Source organism: Callospermophilus lateralis, chromosome 5 (assembly GCF_048772815.1).
Source record: "Callospermophilus lateralis isolate mCalLat2 chromosome 5, mCalLat2.hap1, whole genome shotgun sequence".
NCBI classification, from domain to species: Eukaryota; Metazoa; Chordata; class Mammalia; order Rodentia; family Sciuridae; genus Callospermophilus; species Callospermophilus lateralis.
The window spans coordinates 117,678,923-117,693,554 of NC_135309.1; the positions used below are offsets into that span (position 1 = coordinate 117,678,923).

The following is a 14,632-nucleotide window of genomic DNA, read 5'->3' on the forward strand; positions in this document are numbered from 1 at the left end:
AAAAGTACATCATCAACATTGTTCTCATAGTCTCTAGATTTGTGATAGCAATGTTTACCTAGAGACAATATTCCTCATTCAAAAGGAACTCTGAACCTTATCAAACAGCAGTTTTAACTGCAAATAATCTTCTCAAGGCACTTAATTTTTTTTTGTATTGGTACATTATAATTATACATAATACTGGAGCTCATTTTCCCATATTCATATACATATAATTTAATCAATCTCATTCCCCAGTACCTTCCATTTCCCACTCCATACTCCACTTGCACTATTCTACTGATTTTCCTTCTATTATTTCAATTAGTGCATCATAATTAGACATCTAAACAAGATTCATTGTGCTAGATTTGTACATTCCCCAGTACTTCTAACACGGTCTCCCTCCTCCCTCCCTCTTTCTCCATTTCCTGTACTCTATTGGTTTGCCTTCTATTTTTGTGAGATCACCCTTTTTTTAATTCCTTTTTTCCTTTTCTTGTTGTAGCTTACAAATAGGAGATAAAGCACTGAACCCTCAACTTCTGAATCTGGCTTATTTCACTTAGCATGATGTTCTCCATCTACCAACAATGTCATTCCTCTTTATGGCTGAGTAAAACTCTACTGTGTGTATACAACATTTTCTTTATCTATTTGTCTGGTGACAGGCACCTAGTCTGGTTCCATAGGCACTTAATATTTTTACTATTTGGTGTTCATAAAGACAATAGTTTAAAATATTTAATAGCTTGGGGAGGGGGAGAAACTAACTAGGAAGTTCTAATTTTTTATTTACTTTAACTTACATATAGTACACTTTCATCACATAAAAGAAAAATAAATTTGTATTTGTTGGCAATAATGTCTTTAATCTCTAAGTATTTTTTCATGACATTAACCACATCACCTTGTTTCTTTATGTACTAAGTCAACCATTCCTAAAAATGAAAAAAATTTTGTTTTTATGTAATCTGCAGTGCCACCCAATGGTGAGAAATACATATCACACATTAAAGGATGTGCTCCTAGCATCCTTTTCCCTTGAGAGCTGGAGGAAGAGTAGGAATTCTCAGTGGCTACTTAGCCAGAACAATCATGTGGAAATGTTAATAAGGTTTTCAAGGTTCAAGACACAGGAAAAAATACCAAGCTCTTGCAAAGAAGAAGTAAATGGGAGTTCAAAGAATAGCACAAAGCAAAAGTTAGGATTCACCTTGAAGCAGAACATGACAGCCAAAGAACTTTCAAACAGTAGTCACCTCTTCTATAGTTAAATACTGAATCACTAAAAGTACTCTCTACAAGAAAATGTGAGAGGGGCTGGGGTTGTAGCTCAGGGGCACATGTTCACCTAGCACGTGCGAGGCCCTGGGTTCAAACCTCAGCACCACATAAAAATAAATAAAATAAAGGTATTGTGTCCAACTACAAACTAAAAAATAATTTTTTAAAAATGTGAGAATATATGAATGTGTTTTTGAGATTCAAAGTAAATATGAAGGAATTTAATAAAATGTAACAAGGGAAAGCAATATTTTATTTACCATAAGGAGACCAAGAAACTGTGACTCAAGAACAAAGTGATATGAGCAATGAAATCACCTAGTGATTTTAAAAAGGAAAAATATTCAGAAAGAGGCAAAAGCATAGCTAGATGCAAACCATCACAAAAGAGACACTGAGAACTTGAAAGCTCCATTTTTTCCCCTTGAAAAACAGGCACTTAAGAGAGTTGCCAGGTGCGGTGGTGCATGCCTATAAACCCAGTAGCTCGGGAGGCTGAGGCAGGAGAATCGCAAGTTCAAAGTCAGCCTCAGCAAAATCGAGGCACTAAAGGAACTCAGTGAGACCCTGTCTCTAAATAAAACACAAAATAGGGCTGGGGATGTGGCTCAGTGGTTGAGTGCCCCTCAGTTCAATCCCAGGTACAGAAGACAAAAACAAACTTCAGAGAGTTGCCTTTTGGTGAAATGTAGGAAGAATATAGTATTTAGCATGTATTACAGGAGCATTTCTCACAAAGGAATAAAAAGAAGATGTATTAACTTCCTCTCCCTGCACTGGGGATTGAAGCTAGCAGTGTGCTACCAAGCTACACCCCTAGCACTCTTTTACTTTGCGGATAAGTTGCCCAGGCTGGCCTCAGACTCTTGAGTAACTAGGAATTAAGACCTAGACCACCACACCTGGCTGTCATAGATTTTCAAAGACAGTTAAATTCCTGTAAATTAAATCATAATCTAAAGCTAAATTCTAAGAATAAAACAACAGGAAAAGAGAATATATTCTTGAGGAATTATATATAGAAGATATTAGAAAACTACCTGGAATCAAAAGCAAACTAGAAAAAGGCAATGTGTTAGCCAAGTGAGGTGACACATAAATGATCCCAGCAACTAGAGACTGAGACAGGAGGATCACAAGTTCAAGGCCAGCCTAAGCAATTTATAAAGACCCTCAGCAACTCGGCAAGATCATCTCAAAATGAAAAGCACTGGGGATGTAACTCAATGGTAAAGTGCCCCTGAGTTCGATTCCTAGCACCACAAAAAAAAAAAAAAAAAAAGTTGATGAATTATTCAGGCTGGATGATGGGTGTAAGAGGCTTTATTATACAATTCTGTCTATAATAAATTGTTTTTAATGGCAGCTAATGAACATAGAGCTCTCTGAAGTTGTTGCTCACGGTAGGCATTACCTCCTCTGAAAATCTTTAACTGCACTAGACAGGCTCCTTCCTCCATGCCACTATTCTATACACACTCCTATTAGACCTACTTCCTTGTTTAATTTTACCTCATCTACAAAATCATGAACCATATAAAGCCAAGAATTCTTATTCATTTATACATGACATCACTTAGCATAGTAAAATGGATATAATAAATTAAAGGTCATGTATGATAAACTAAACAAAACAATGCAATGTGTAACTGCTGAGTGGAGGACAGACTTTTAGAAAAAGTGAGAAAACAAAAAACATGGTATTTATGTGTATTAAGAATTGTAATGCAAAAAATAAAAATTAAAAAAAATAAAGTTACCTTAGATTAGGTTGAGGGAAGTGAAAGAGGGGAAGGCAGAGGATGTGGGGATAAGAAAAATAGTAGAATGAAACAGATATTATTACTCTACGTATGTATGTGACTGTATGACCAATGTGATTCTACAATATGTATACTCAGAAAAATGAGAAATTATATCCCATCTATGTATGATACATTGAAGTATATAAGTGCATTCTACTGTTATATGTATAACTAATTAAAACAAATTTTAAAAAAAGAAAAAGTAAAAAAGAAGTAAAGGAACAACAATCCTTCTGAAAGAATAGGAACTGTATCAAAGTAAAGGGGAAAATATCTACCAAAAAATACTATAAAAGTAGACAGTAGGGGTCTGGGGTTGTGGCTCAGTGGTACAGCACTTGCCTGGCATGTGTGAGGTGCTGGGTTCGATCCTCAGCACCGCATATAAGTAAATACATTAAAGAAAAGATCCTTCCTTTTACAACTAAAAAATATTTTTTTTAATTTTTTTAATATTTATTTTTTAGTATTTGGCGGACACAACATCTTTGTCTGTATGTGGTGCTGAGGATCGAACCCGGGCCACACGCATGCCAGGCGAGCGCGCTACCGCTTGAGCCACATCCCCAGCCCCTAAAAAATATTTTTTAAAAAGTAGACAGTATGCTAAATGGCTAAAAAACTGAATAAATGAAGCAATTATTCTGTACCTTCCTATACCAAAATGGGGCACATAAAACCAACAAAATTGAAGGATACTTTTCACTGGGGATATCTAATACAGCTTGTTCTGATTCTGTATTTTCCAATCAATTTTCTGATATTTACATGATATATCATTTAACTTTTCTGTTTTTATTTATTCAACAAATATGTACTGAATGCTCTAAAATGCCAAACACTATATTTACCACTTAAGATACATAAATTAACTACAACAACAACAAAAAATCTATGCCTGAGGATCATATTTTTCAGTGTAGGAAAAAATAAATGGATAAATTGTACTATCAGTAAGAAGGCAATATATGCAGCCAAGAGAAGCCCTATCCAATAAATCCAAAAATTGTGTCTCACTGGGAGTTTTCAGTACAATGGCATTGTATAAACTGTAAGGAGTCACTTGTTTGGTATACATAAAAGTCTCCAGGACTGATAACCCCTGATAGAAAAAGTTAAAACTTAAAAAATAGTGACCACCCCAGCCCTACAAGGTTTGGCCCCACTGTAGGCCCCAACTGCTATCACTACCACCTTCTGACATATCTTCAGCAGAAACACAAAAATATTCATCTGTACAAAGACTACTAAAGAACAACAATTATATGCTTATTGCTTTTAAAGTTCCTTCTCTGATATAAAACAAAGATATAGGAAGGAAAAGCTGTTTTGAGTAAGACACTGAACTAGAATAACAACACAGCCTAAATTAAATGTAATAAACTATAAATGATATTTTAAACTTAGTCAAAAACCTTCTGCTAAGTGACAAGGATTATCAGTCCTCTCCAAATACAGACAGCATTGATCAATAGTTTCTAATTACTGGTCCAGGAAGTCACTGTCTCTATTCTTACATAATAGAAGAAATTCAATCTGTGAGTTCAGCCTAATGAGTCAATGCATTTATAAAACTCCACTTATGAAATTATGTAGGGGCTAGTATACTCAGTGCCTATAATTAAAACAAAAATTCTACATTTAGATACAGAGACAAAAACACATAAATAGTTCTCTCATACTAAACAAAGGCACCATCAACCTCTTCAACAAATGGTGCTGGGAAAACTGGAAAGCCATATAAAGCAGAATGAAATTGAACCCCTATCTCTCACCCTGCAAAAAACTCAACTCAAAATGAATAAAGGACCCAGGCATTAGACCAGAGACCCTACACCTACTAGAAAAAAATGTAGGCCCAACTTTCCATCATATAGGCTTAGGAACCAACTTCCTTAACAAGACTCCTAAAGGGCAAGAAGTAAAATCAAGAATCATGGTATCAAACTAAAATATTTCTTCACAAGAAAAGAAACAATCAAGAACATGAACAGAGAACCTACAGAATGGGAGAAAATCTTTGCCACCTGCACCTCAGATAGAGCATTAATCTCCAGGATATATAAAGAAAACTCAAAAAATTTAACACCAAAAAAACACAAATAGCACAATCAATAAACAGGCAAAAGGACTGAAAGATAATTCAGAGGAAGAAATACATGAACAACTAATATATAAAAAATGTTCAATATCTCTAGCAATTATAAAAATGCAAATTAAAACGACACTGACATTCCATTTCACTCCAGTCAGAATGGCAATTATCAAGAATACAAGTAACAATAAATGTTGGCAAGGATGCGGGGAAAAAAAGGTTCACTCATACATTGCTGGGAATACAAACTGGTACAACCACTCTGGAAAGCAGTATGGAGATTCCTCAGAAAACCTGAAATGGAACCACCATTTGACCCAGTTTTTTTTAATAAAGGGTTGGATATTGCTCAGTGGTAAAGCACTTGTCTAGTACATGCAAGACCCACTCTTCAGTCTATACCCAAAGGACTTAAAGTCAGCATACTATAGTGAGGCAGCCACATCAATGTTCATAGCAGCTCAACTCACAAAAACTAAGCTACAGAACCAACCTATGTGCCCTGCAACAAATGGATAAAGAAAATGTGGTACATTTACACAACGGAATATTACTTAGCCATAAAAAAGAATGACTTCATATGACTTTTGCCAGTTTAAAAAAAAAAGAAGAAACGATTCAGAGACTATCATGCTAAATGAAATAAACCAGTTCAAAAACCCAAAGACCGAATGTTCTCTCTGATCTGCAGATGCTAAAACACAACAAAGGGGTGGAGGCATAAAGGTTCATTGGATAAGATGAAGGGAATGAAGGAAAAGATGGAGGTGGGGAGGGTAGGAATAGGAAAGACAGTAGAATGAATCAGACATAACTTTTCATATATGAGCATATCACCAGTGAAAGTCCACTTCATGTACAACCACAAGAATGAGATCCTAATTAGAATAAGTTACATTTCATGTATGTAAGATATGTCAAAATACACTCTACAGCCCGGCGTAGTAGCACATGTTTGTAATCCCAGCATCTGGGGAGTTGGGAGGCTGAGGCAGGAGGACTATGAGTTAAAAGCCAGCCTCAGCAACTTAGGGAGGCTCTAAGCAACTTAGCTGTCTATAAATAAAATATAAAAAGGGATGGGAATGTGGCTCAGTGGTTGGGTGTCCCTGGATTCCATCCCCAGTACCAAAACAACAACAACAACAAAAAAAACTCTACTGTCATGTATAGGTATGTAAAAATAAAAAATAAACATTCTACATTCTATCACTAAAATCACCTTCATACCTGCTGGACATGGTAGCACACACCTGTAATCCTAACCATCTAGGAGGCTGAGGCAGGAATCTCAAGTTCAAAACCAGCCTTAGCAACTTAGCAAGAACCCATCTCAATTTTTTTTTTAAAAAAAGAGTTGGATATAGCTCAGTGGTAAACCATTTGTCTAGCACATGCAAGGCCCTGAGTTAAACCCCAATACCAAAATGCACAAAATTCTATCACCCTGGAGCTATCCATATCAGTTCTTTAAATGGCAAGTAGGCACAGTGGTACACACCTGTAATCAGAGCAACTCAGGAGGCTAAAGCAGTTAAAATAAATCAATCTAGGCAAGTTACCAAGACCCTGTCTCAAAAAATAAATAGGGCTAGAGATGTAGCTCAGTTGTAAAGGGCCCCTGGGTTCAATCCCCAGTACCTACCCCCCACCCCCCCACCCCCCCACCCGCCACCAAAAAAAAAAGTAAAAGAGCCTATAATCTGAGACTGAGGTAAGAGGACTGAAAATTCAAAGCCAGTCTCAGCCGACTTAACAAGACCCTGTCTCAAAATTAAAAATTACAAAAAGGGGCGTGGGCAGTGATGTACCTCAAGGATAAAGCACCTCTGGGTTAAATATCCTCAGCACCGCCCCACCTCCCAACATACACACACAAATAAAAAAGAAGAAAAACAGCAAGTATTCTAGTTAGAGCACTTTTTTTTTTAAGAGAGAATTTTTTTATTATTATTTATTTTTCAGTTTTCAGCGGACACAACATCTTTGTTTGTTTGTGGTGCTGAGGATCAAACCCGGGCCGCACGCATGCCAGGCGAGCGCGCTACTGCTTGAGCCACATCCCCAGCCCTAGTTAGAGCACTTTGTTTCAATGATAAGAAACTATGACCAGGCAGGGTGCCCTCCACTAGAAGATGTTCCCAAACAGCCAATCTAAAATAGTTGATTCCTCAATCCAGAAACTTTCTGGTCCTGATTGCCTTTTTAATTTGCGTAACACTATTAAGTATCGAACATTCTAATATGTATAATGTGTTTATAGTATAGATTTTCCTGATCGGAATTTAAGGTCCGAAGACCAAAGACTTTCATTTGTTTAAAACCATGTCCTATAATCTAGAAAATGAACATGATGAATCACATATGAAAGTGATGAATAATTATGAAATAAATGAATTGTACAAAAAAATTCCAATCTCTGCTTTTAGTTGTGTTAAGCTACAACTAGTACTCAAGACTCTTCTTTTTCAAGTCTAACCCCCAGAGGATACAACAATCTACCTTCTTTCAACTCCAGTTACTCAATTTACATTCACAATAATCAACAATCCAGCAGCCTCTATCAACCAGGCACTGAAAATAAGAAAATCTTTGCATTTAAGACTATAGAGGAAAAAAGACAACAATTACAATACAGTATTAAAGGCAAAAATAAGCTGCTATGTAAGAAGGTAAGAGGAGGACCTAAATCATTCTCTGGAGGTTGGGAGAGTCTTCCAGGAGTAAAAGAAACATAGTATTTCAGCTGAGTGATGAGTGAGCATTATGGATGTTTGTCAGACAGGTGATGGGTACATTTATAGACACATCAAGGTCTGAATCTTAAAATAAAACACCCCAATACTTTTGAGGAATTGTAAATAGTTCACCATGATATAAGGATGTGAAGCAAGCAGTACAGAACATGAGCAGAAGGTGAGAAAAGCAAGCAAGATCCATTTCACTGAAGTCCTTACTTCCTAAACTAGGTAGTAGGAATTTTAATATTACAGTTTGCATATTGAAATTAAAACACCACCATAATCTGCATGCAGAAAAAGAGTAAAGAAGGATGGAATACACACTTCATAGCCAGAAATCACTTAGAAGATTTATAACAAAGCCCAGACAGGGCTGGGGATATAGCTCCTCGGTAGAGCCTAAGACCCTAGGTTCAAATCCCTAATGACACAAAATGGGGGGGAAAAAAGTCCAGATAAACGATAGCCCAAACCAACATAGGAGCAGCAGGGAAAAAGAACCAGAGAAACAAGGTAAAACAAGATTTGGTAAATAAACAGGTAATGGAAGGATGGGAAAAGAAGGGTAGTACACAAAGTAATAAGAGTGAAGAGATCATATCTTGGGTTTTTCCAAGTGACTACAGAATAAATGGGTCACAAAAGGAAGAGAAAATTAAGCTTGATACATAATTTTTCTGACATAAGTTTAAAGTATCTTAGGATCACAATAATGCAACAAAGTTGAAGATCAAGCTGTACTAAAATGACAACAATTAGGGAGTCTTCAAAACAAAGCTAGTTGAGGTCACCAAAGATGAGACCATTCACAGAGAGTAGACACAGGGAAAAGAGAGCAGAAGATAGTATCCCAGAGTATAAAAAAACATGTGAAGTGTTCCAAGAAAAAAGAGAAGAGAAAAAAAAAAAGAGAGAGAGAAAAGACTGGCTAATATGATAGAGGGAAAGAGAGAAAATATGTCCCAAAAGCATAAGAAAATTTCAAGGAAGATAGTCAAAATGACAAATGTTTAAAAAGATGCCATTAGCTTTAGCAATAGTGAGGTCAATGTTGAACACCACCCCATGAAATTCAGTGACTGCAATAGATTATCAGACATCAAAATACTGGGAGAAAAATGTAATGAGATTTTTAAAAAATGAATAAAGACAACTTTTTCAAGAAATGTTGAGAAAGGCTGGGCATGGTGGCACAAGCCTATAATCCCTGAGACTCTGGAAGCTGAGGCAGGAGGATCAAAAATTGAAGGTCAGCCTCAGCAACTTAGCAAGGTCCTAAGCAACTTAGTGAGACCCTGTCTCCAAAAAAATAATAAATAAAAGTTGGAGATGTAGCTCAGTCGTAAGGCACCACTAGATTCAACCCTCAATACAGGAGAAAAAAAGTTACAGGAAATAATTACAGAAATTACAGATAAAGTTGAAGAGGAATCTAGGGTGAAGGGGATATATTTAAGATGAGAGACCTAAAGTATGCTTAAATCCTAGTAAATTAGTGCCAGTTAAGAGTGAAAGAGGGCTAACAAAGTGTCATAGACTGAACAGTTTCCCCAAAATTCACATGTTGAAATCCTAAAGACAGCACCCTCAGTGTATGAAGATAAGGTTTTTAAACAGCTGATTGAATAAGATAAAAGGAGGCTGTTAGGATGGGTCCTTAATCTAATACAACTTGGGTCCTTATAAAAGGAAATGACATCAGGGGTGCTTGTACGTGAAGGGACAATCATATGAAGAGATAGCAAGAGGGTAACCATCTGCAAGCCAAGGACAGACAACACCAGACCTACCAGCACCTTGACCTTGAACTTTCAACTTCCAGATCTGTGAGAAAATAAATTTCTGTTGTTTAAGCCACTCAGTTTGGCACTTTGTTATGGCAGCCCTAGTAAATTAACACAGGGAGAATTTTCTGCCCCAAAGGACAGAAAGTTTAGAATATAATTAGAGACAGAGGCAGACATGTTTGTAAGAGAAAAAACAAAAAGCATGGGCTGAGGTTGTGGCTCAGTGGCAGAGTACTTGCTTCACACATGTGAGGCACTGGCCTCAATCCTCAGCACCACATAAAAATAAGTAAACAAAATAAAAATACTGTGTCCATCCGTAACTAAACATTTGGATGAATGGATAAAAAAATGTGGCATATATACACAATGAAATTTTACTCAGCATTAAAAGAGAATAAAATCATGGCATCTGCAGGTAAATGGATGGCGTTGGAGAAGATAATGCTAAGTCAAGTTAGCCAATCCTGCCCCCCCAAAAAATGCCAAATGCCTTCTCTGATATAAGGAGGCTGACTCATAGTGGGGTAGGGAGGGGGAGCATAGGAGGAATAGATGAATTCTAGATAGGGCAGAAGGGTGGGAGGGAAAAGGAGGGGACAGGGGAATAGCAAGGATGGTGGAATATAATGAACATCATTAACCAAAGTACATTAGATATCATATCCAAAGTACATGGACATCATATCCAAAGTATGAAGACTCGAATTGGGTGTCAACATACCTATATATAGAAATATGAAAAATTGTGGTATATATGTGTAATAAGAATTGTAATGCAAAAAAAAGAAAACAAAGTACATTTATAAAGGCATGAATTGGTATGAATATACTTTATATACAAAGATATAAAAAATTGTGCTCTATATGTGTAATAAGAATTGTAATGCATTCTGCTGTAGTGTATTTAAAACAAATTAAAAATGTCTACAGTTCAATGAATACCTAGCTTGCATTCATGAATGCTTTGGTTCAGTTTAAATATAATGAATTCTGCCAGTGACCAGCAACAGAAAAGAACTGAAATGAATCAGAGCCTGGGTTATGAATTTAGGTATGTGAGATCTTAAGAAAGTCACTTACCATTTCTAGGCCCCAGATTCACCAGAGGAATAGACCTGATAATCAGCATAAAATCATCTCAGATTTTTTTAAATGCTCTAATTTTCATGGAGGCTTGTGCCTGATCTCTGTCTTCTTCAACTTTCACCAATAAAAACAGTGTATCTCAAACTTCATTGAGAATTCCTATCATCTGAATATCTTGTAAAAATGCAAATTCTGATCAGTAGCTTTCAAGTTGGGCCTGAGATTTTAAGTTTCTAACTCCTAGGTAATGCAATATATAACATATTAAGTAGCAAGGGTGTGCAACACTGATTCAGCTTAAACTCTGTGGACTGAGATGTAATCAGTTCCATATTTTAAAAACCAAAGGACACTTCAGACACACCTGCACCAAATTTACCAGGCCATTCCCTAAAACACTCTGGAATTAACTAATAATGCCCATCTGATAAAGAAAAGAACAAATACTATTACCAGTAATACTAAAATAGGAGAAATGAAATTAAATTACATATGCACATACATACAACACAAAGATCCAAATCCAACTAAAATTGCCTTTCCCCAAGATCTCTGGTGTATTTTAAATGTCATATGACCACATGGATTATTTTGGTTTCTGGTTTGATTCTGATTGTAAATACATTCATAATAATATCATGAAATATAAAGATTTTTCTATTAATTGCCAAATAATCTGTACTTGTTTAGAATCTCCAATCATACTACTTCAATCAAATTCATCTGTAATGGGTATCCTTTTTAACTTTAGGAAATGTAACTATGGCAAAGAATACCCTTCTGAGCTGGAGCAATGGCGCAGCTTGTAATCCTAGTTGCTGGGGAGGCTGAGGCAGGAGGATCGGGACTTCAAAGCAATTTAGCCAAGCACTAAGCAACTCAGTGAGACCCTGTCTCTAAATAAAGTACAAAATAGGGCTGGGGAAGTGGCTCAGTGCCCCTGGGTTCAATCCCTGGTTAGCTCCCTACTCCCCCAAAAAAGAATACCCTTCTGTCCTAAGGTTATAATATATGGTCACAACCTACTGTCATATATTATAATCCATTCTGTTTCCACAATTTCCTGTGCTAGTTCCATCCAAAAATAAAATTTGCAATTCTATTACAAAAAAATAGGAAGAAATTTCCTAATTTCACCAAAATCAGTGAAGAAAGATGTAAGAAAAGATGCCATACAATGGTTGTATCATAAAGTGAAATCACTTATGCTTAATGTGAAGCCTCTGTGCTGAGCAGGTAAGTTTTAAATAAGGCGAAAATGGAGAAGGGAAATCCACATGCACAGGGAAGAGGTCGGGGGTAGGACTCAATAAGGCTGAGAACTGCTCTTCCTTATTTCATTCTAAATAACCAAACCTCAAGGGCACTACTGCACAGTAACTGAGTTCCTTTAAATTGTGGTAAAGAAGAGGTATGTCAATTGTAATCTTGGCACCAGAAGGCAATTAATTTACCAGTCCTTGCTATTTATTTAGCCAAATCACTTAGATAAGACTACTTCTCTCATTAACCAACAGCTCACAAAAATAAAGAAAAATGACAAATGCAATGGGCCTTAAATAGTTTTGCTGAATCATAAATATACCCAAACATAAATCTGCAGGAGTCGCTGAGATTGAGCATTGGCGACTATACCTCAGCAAGAAACTCCTCTCCGAAAATGCTAACTTCCTTCACTTTTTAATTAAAGGCAAAGCAGTTTAAAGATTTCACAGTATTGCTCTTACCAGCAAGGCTGAATATGCAATACCATATTTACTAATTTGATACTAAAGATAAAATTCTCTCAAAGTTTGCATCACCTATCCCCCAAGGGCAAATATACCACCCAGGCCAGCAATCGCAGCCACAACGGGTACCCTCAACTCCGCTGTGCCTGGCACACTCGTCCCTGTAACGAAGCACCCTGATTTTCCTCCACAACCATGCTCTCTGATGATCGGCTAACTCGGCGAGCGCCCTGCTTCCAGGGATTCCAGGAGTTACACAGAGCCAAGCCTGCAGGCCGCCCTCGCTACTTACTGCTCTATACCTCAATTCTCGGTAGCTCCACGTTCTTCCCTCTCTACACGGGTCTCAGCTGCCCAACCCACTCCTTCCTTCTGCCCGCGCGCGTTCTGCGGCTCTCGGGCCTGGGCCTCACCGTTTGGTTCGGTCCGGAATGACCCGGCCCTCCGGCTCCCACTTCTTAAAACGAAGTGGCGTCGGTTGGTACGGCGCCCCACACTGCCAGTCCACACGCTGCCGCCTACTGATGCCGAAAGCGGATTCTAGGAACGCGCCATGTTCAGCGTCGCGACTCCAAACGACGTGGACGCGCTGATATTGCGTCACAGATTTCCAATGCGCGTGATAGCCAAAAGACGACGATAGGCGAACGGTGAAAAGGAGTGGGCGGAGCTTTCTCTTCGAACCTAAAGGCGCCCGGCATCCAAATCAACAATGTGAGCATGCGTAGTAGAGCCCCGACTGCTGAATGTGTAACCATGGCAACAGTAAATCCGCGTTGCCCTAAACTGGAAAAATCAGTTGTCCCCTGGATTGCCTAGAACTGAAGTCAGAAACATTTTTTCTTCTAGATATGAACTGCTTGTTTACGGGTCTCGCAGCGCAGAGAATGATTATTACACTCTTACTCCCACCAGTCAACCCTCCTTACCAACAAATGTTTTTCAAGTTCTTGAACTTTCTGGCGCTCTACTCCAAAGCAGCAGCAAGGGTGGAAAGATTTAAAAGGGCCACTTCTGATTGCTTCTGCGACTAGCTAGCTTACTGATCTGTTTTCTTATCTTTACACAAAGACAGATTGTAAAGAAATAGTTGTGTTCATAAACATTAGTAAACATTTGTTGCTCATGTAGAATGTACCAGATACTGTTTAAGATCTTTAAGATTGGACCCAAATGGTAAACACTACATTACAAGGATATTCATTACACAAGGGCTGTTTATTAAAGTAAAGAAATAAAAATTAATTGAAAGACCATTAGAGAGTAATGACTAAATCAGAATACATTCACTGATAATACAAATTAGTCATCTAAATTTATGTTGAAGCATATTTGTTGGCACAGTAATATATTAGCAATGCATTAGAGGAGTAGGTTACAAAATGATGTTCGGTAAGATTCCATGTTTGGAAGTAAATGCCAAATGCTAACTGGGCCTGTCACTAGTTGGGTGTTTTTTTGTTTGCTTTGTTTTGGTACCAGGAATTGAACTCAGGGGCCTCACTAAATTGCTGAATCTGGCTTTTCCCCCCTTTTAATATATTTTTTAATATATTTTAATTAAAATATATTAAAAAATATATTTTAATATATTTTTAGTTACCAATAGACCTTTATTTTATTTACATGCAGTGCTGAGAGTAGAACTCAGTATGTGTGCATACTATGCAAGTGCTCTACCACTGAGCCACAACCCCAGCCCTCTACATTTGGCTTTGAACTTGCCATTCTTCTGCCTCAGTCTCCCCAATTGCTGGGATTACAGGCATATGCCACCACATCTGGAAGCTGGATGGTATTTTGACCATGCTTCATTTTCTTTTTATTAAACTCTATCTTCTCATTTTATTGATATATATCTCAAATTTTAACTGTGTGTCAAGTCATGTAGGGATCTTGTTATAATATAGGACTGATTAATCTAGTCTGGGATGTTTCCTAAAATTCTTTTATTTCTAATGAATTCCAGATAATGAGTACAGCAGTGTAAGCTGGTAATCCAAGTAATTTAGGTGGCTGAGGCAAGAGGACTGTAAGTTCTAGGCAAGCCTTAGCAACTAAGTGAGTTTCTCAGCAACTTAGCAAGTCCCTGTCTCAAAATAAAAACAAAAAAGAC

The 14,632-nt window shown here is 37.3% G+C and overlaps 1 protein-coding gene across 1 annotated transcript in view; it reads right to left on the reverse strand.

The window, feature by feature from the left end:
- Positions 1–13,079, reverse strand: part of Ipo11 (importin 11) — a 205,125-nt gene extending 192,046 nt beyond the window's left edge. Inside the window, exon 1 of the mRNA XM_076857235.2 lies at positions 12,930–13,079. The gene's annotated coding sequence lies outside the window, so the exon portion shown is untranslated. The remainder of the gene's footprint in view (positions 1–12,929) is intronic.
- Positions 13,080–14,632: the final 1,553 nt, after the last annotated feature.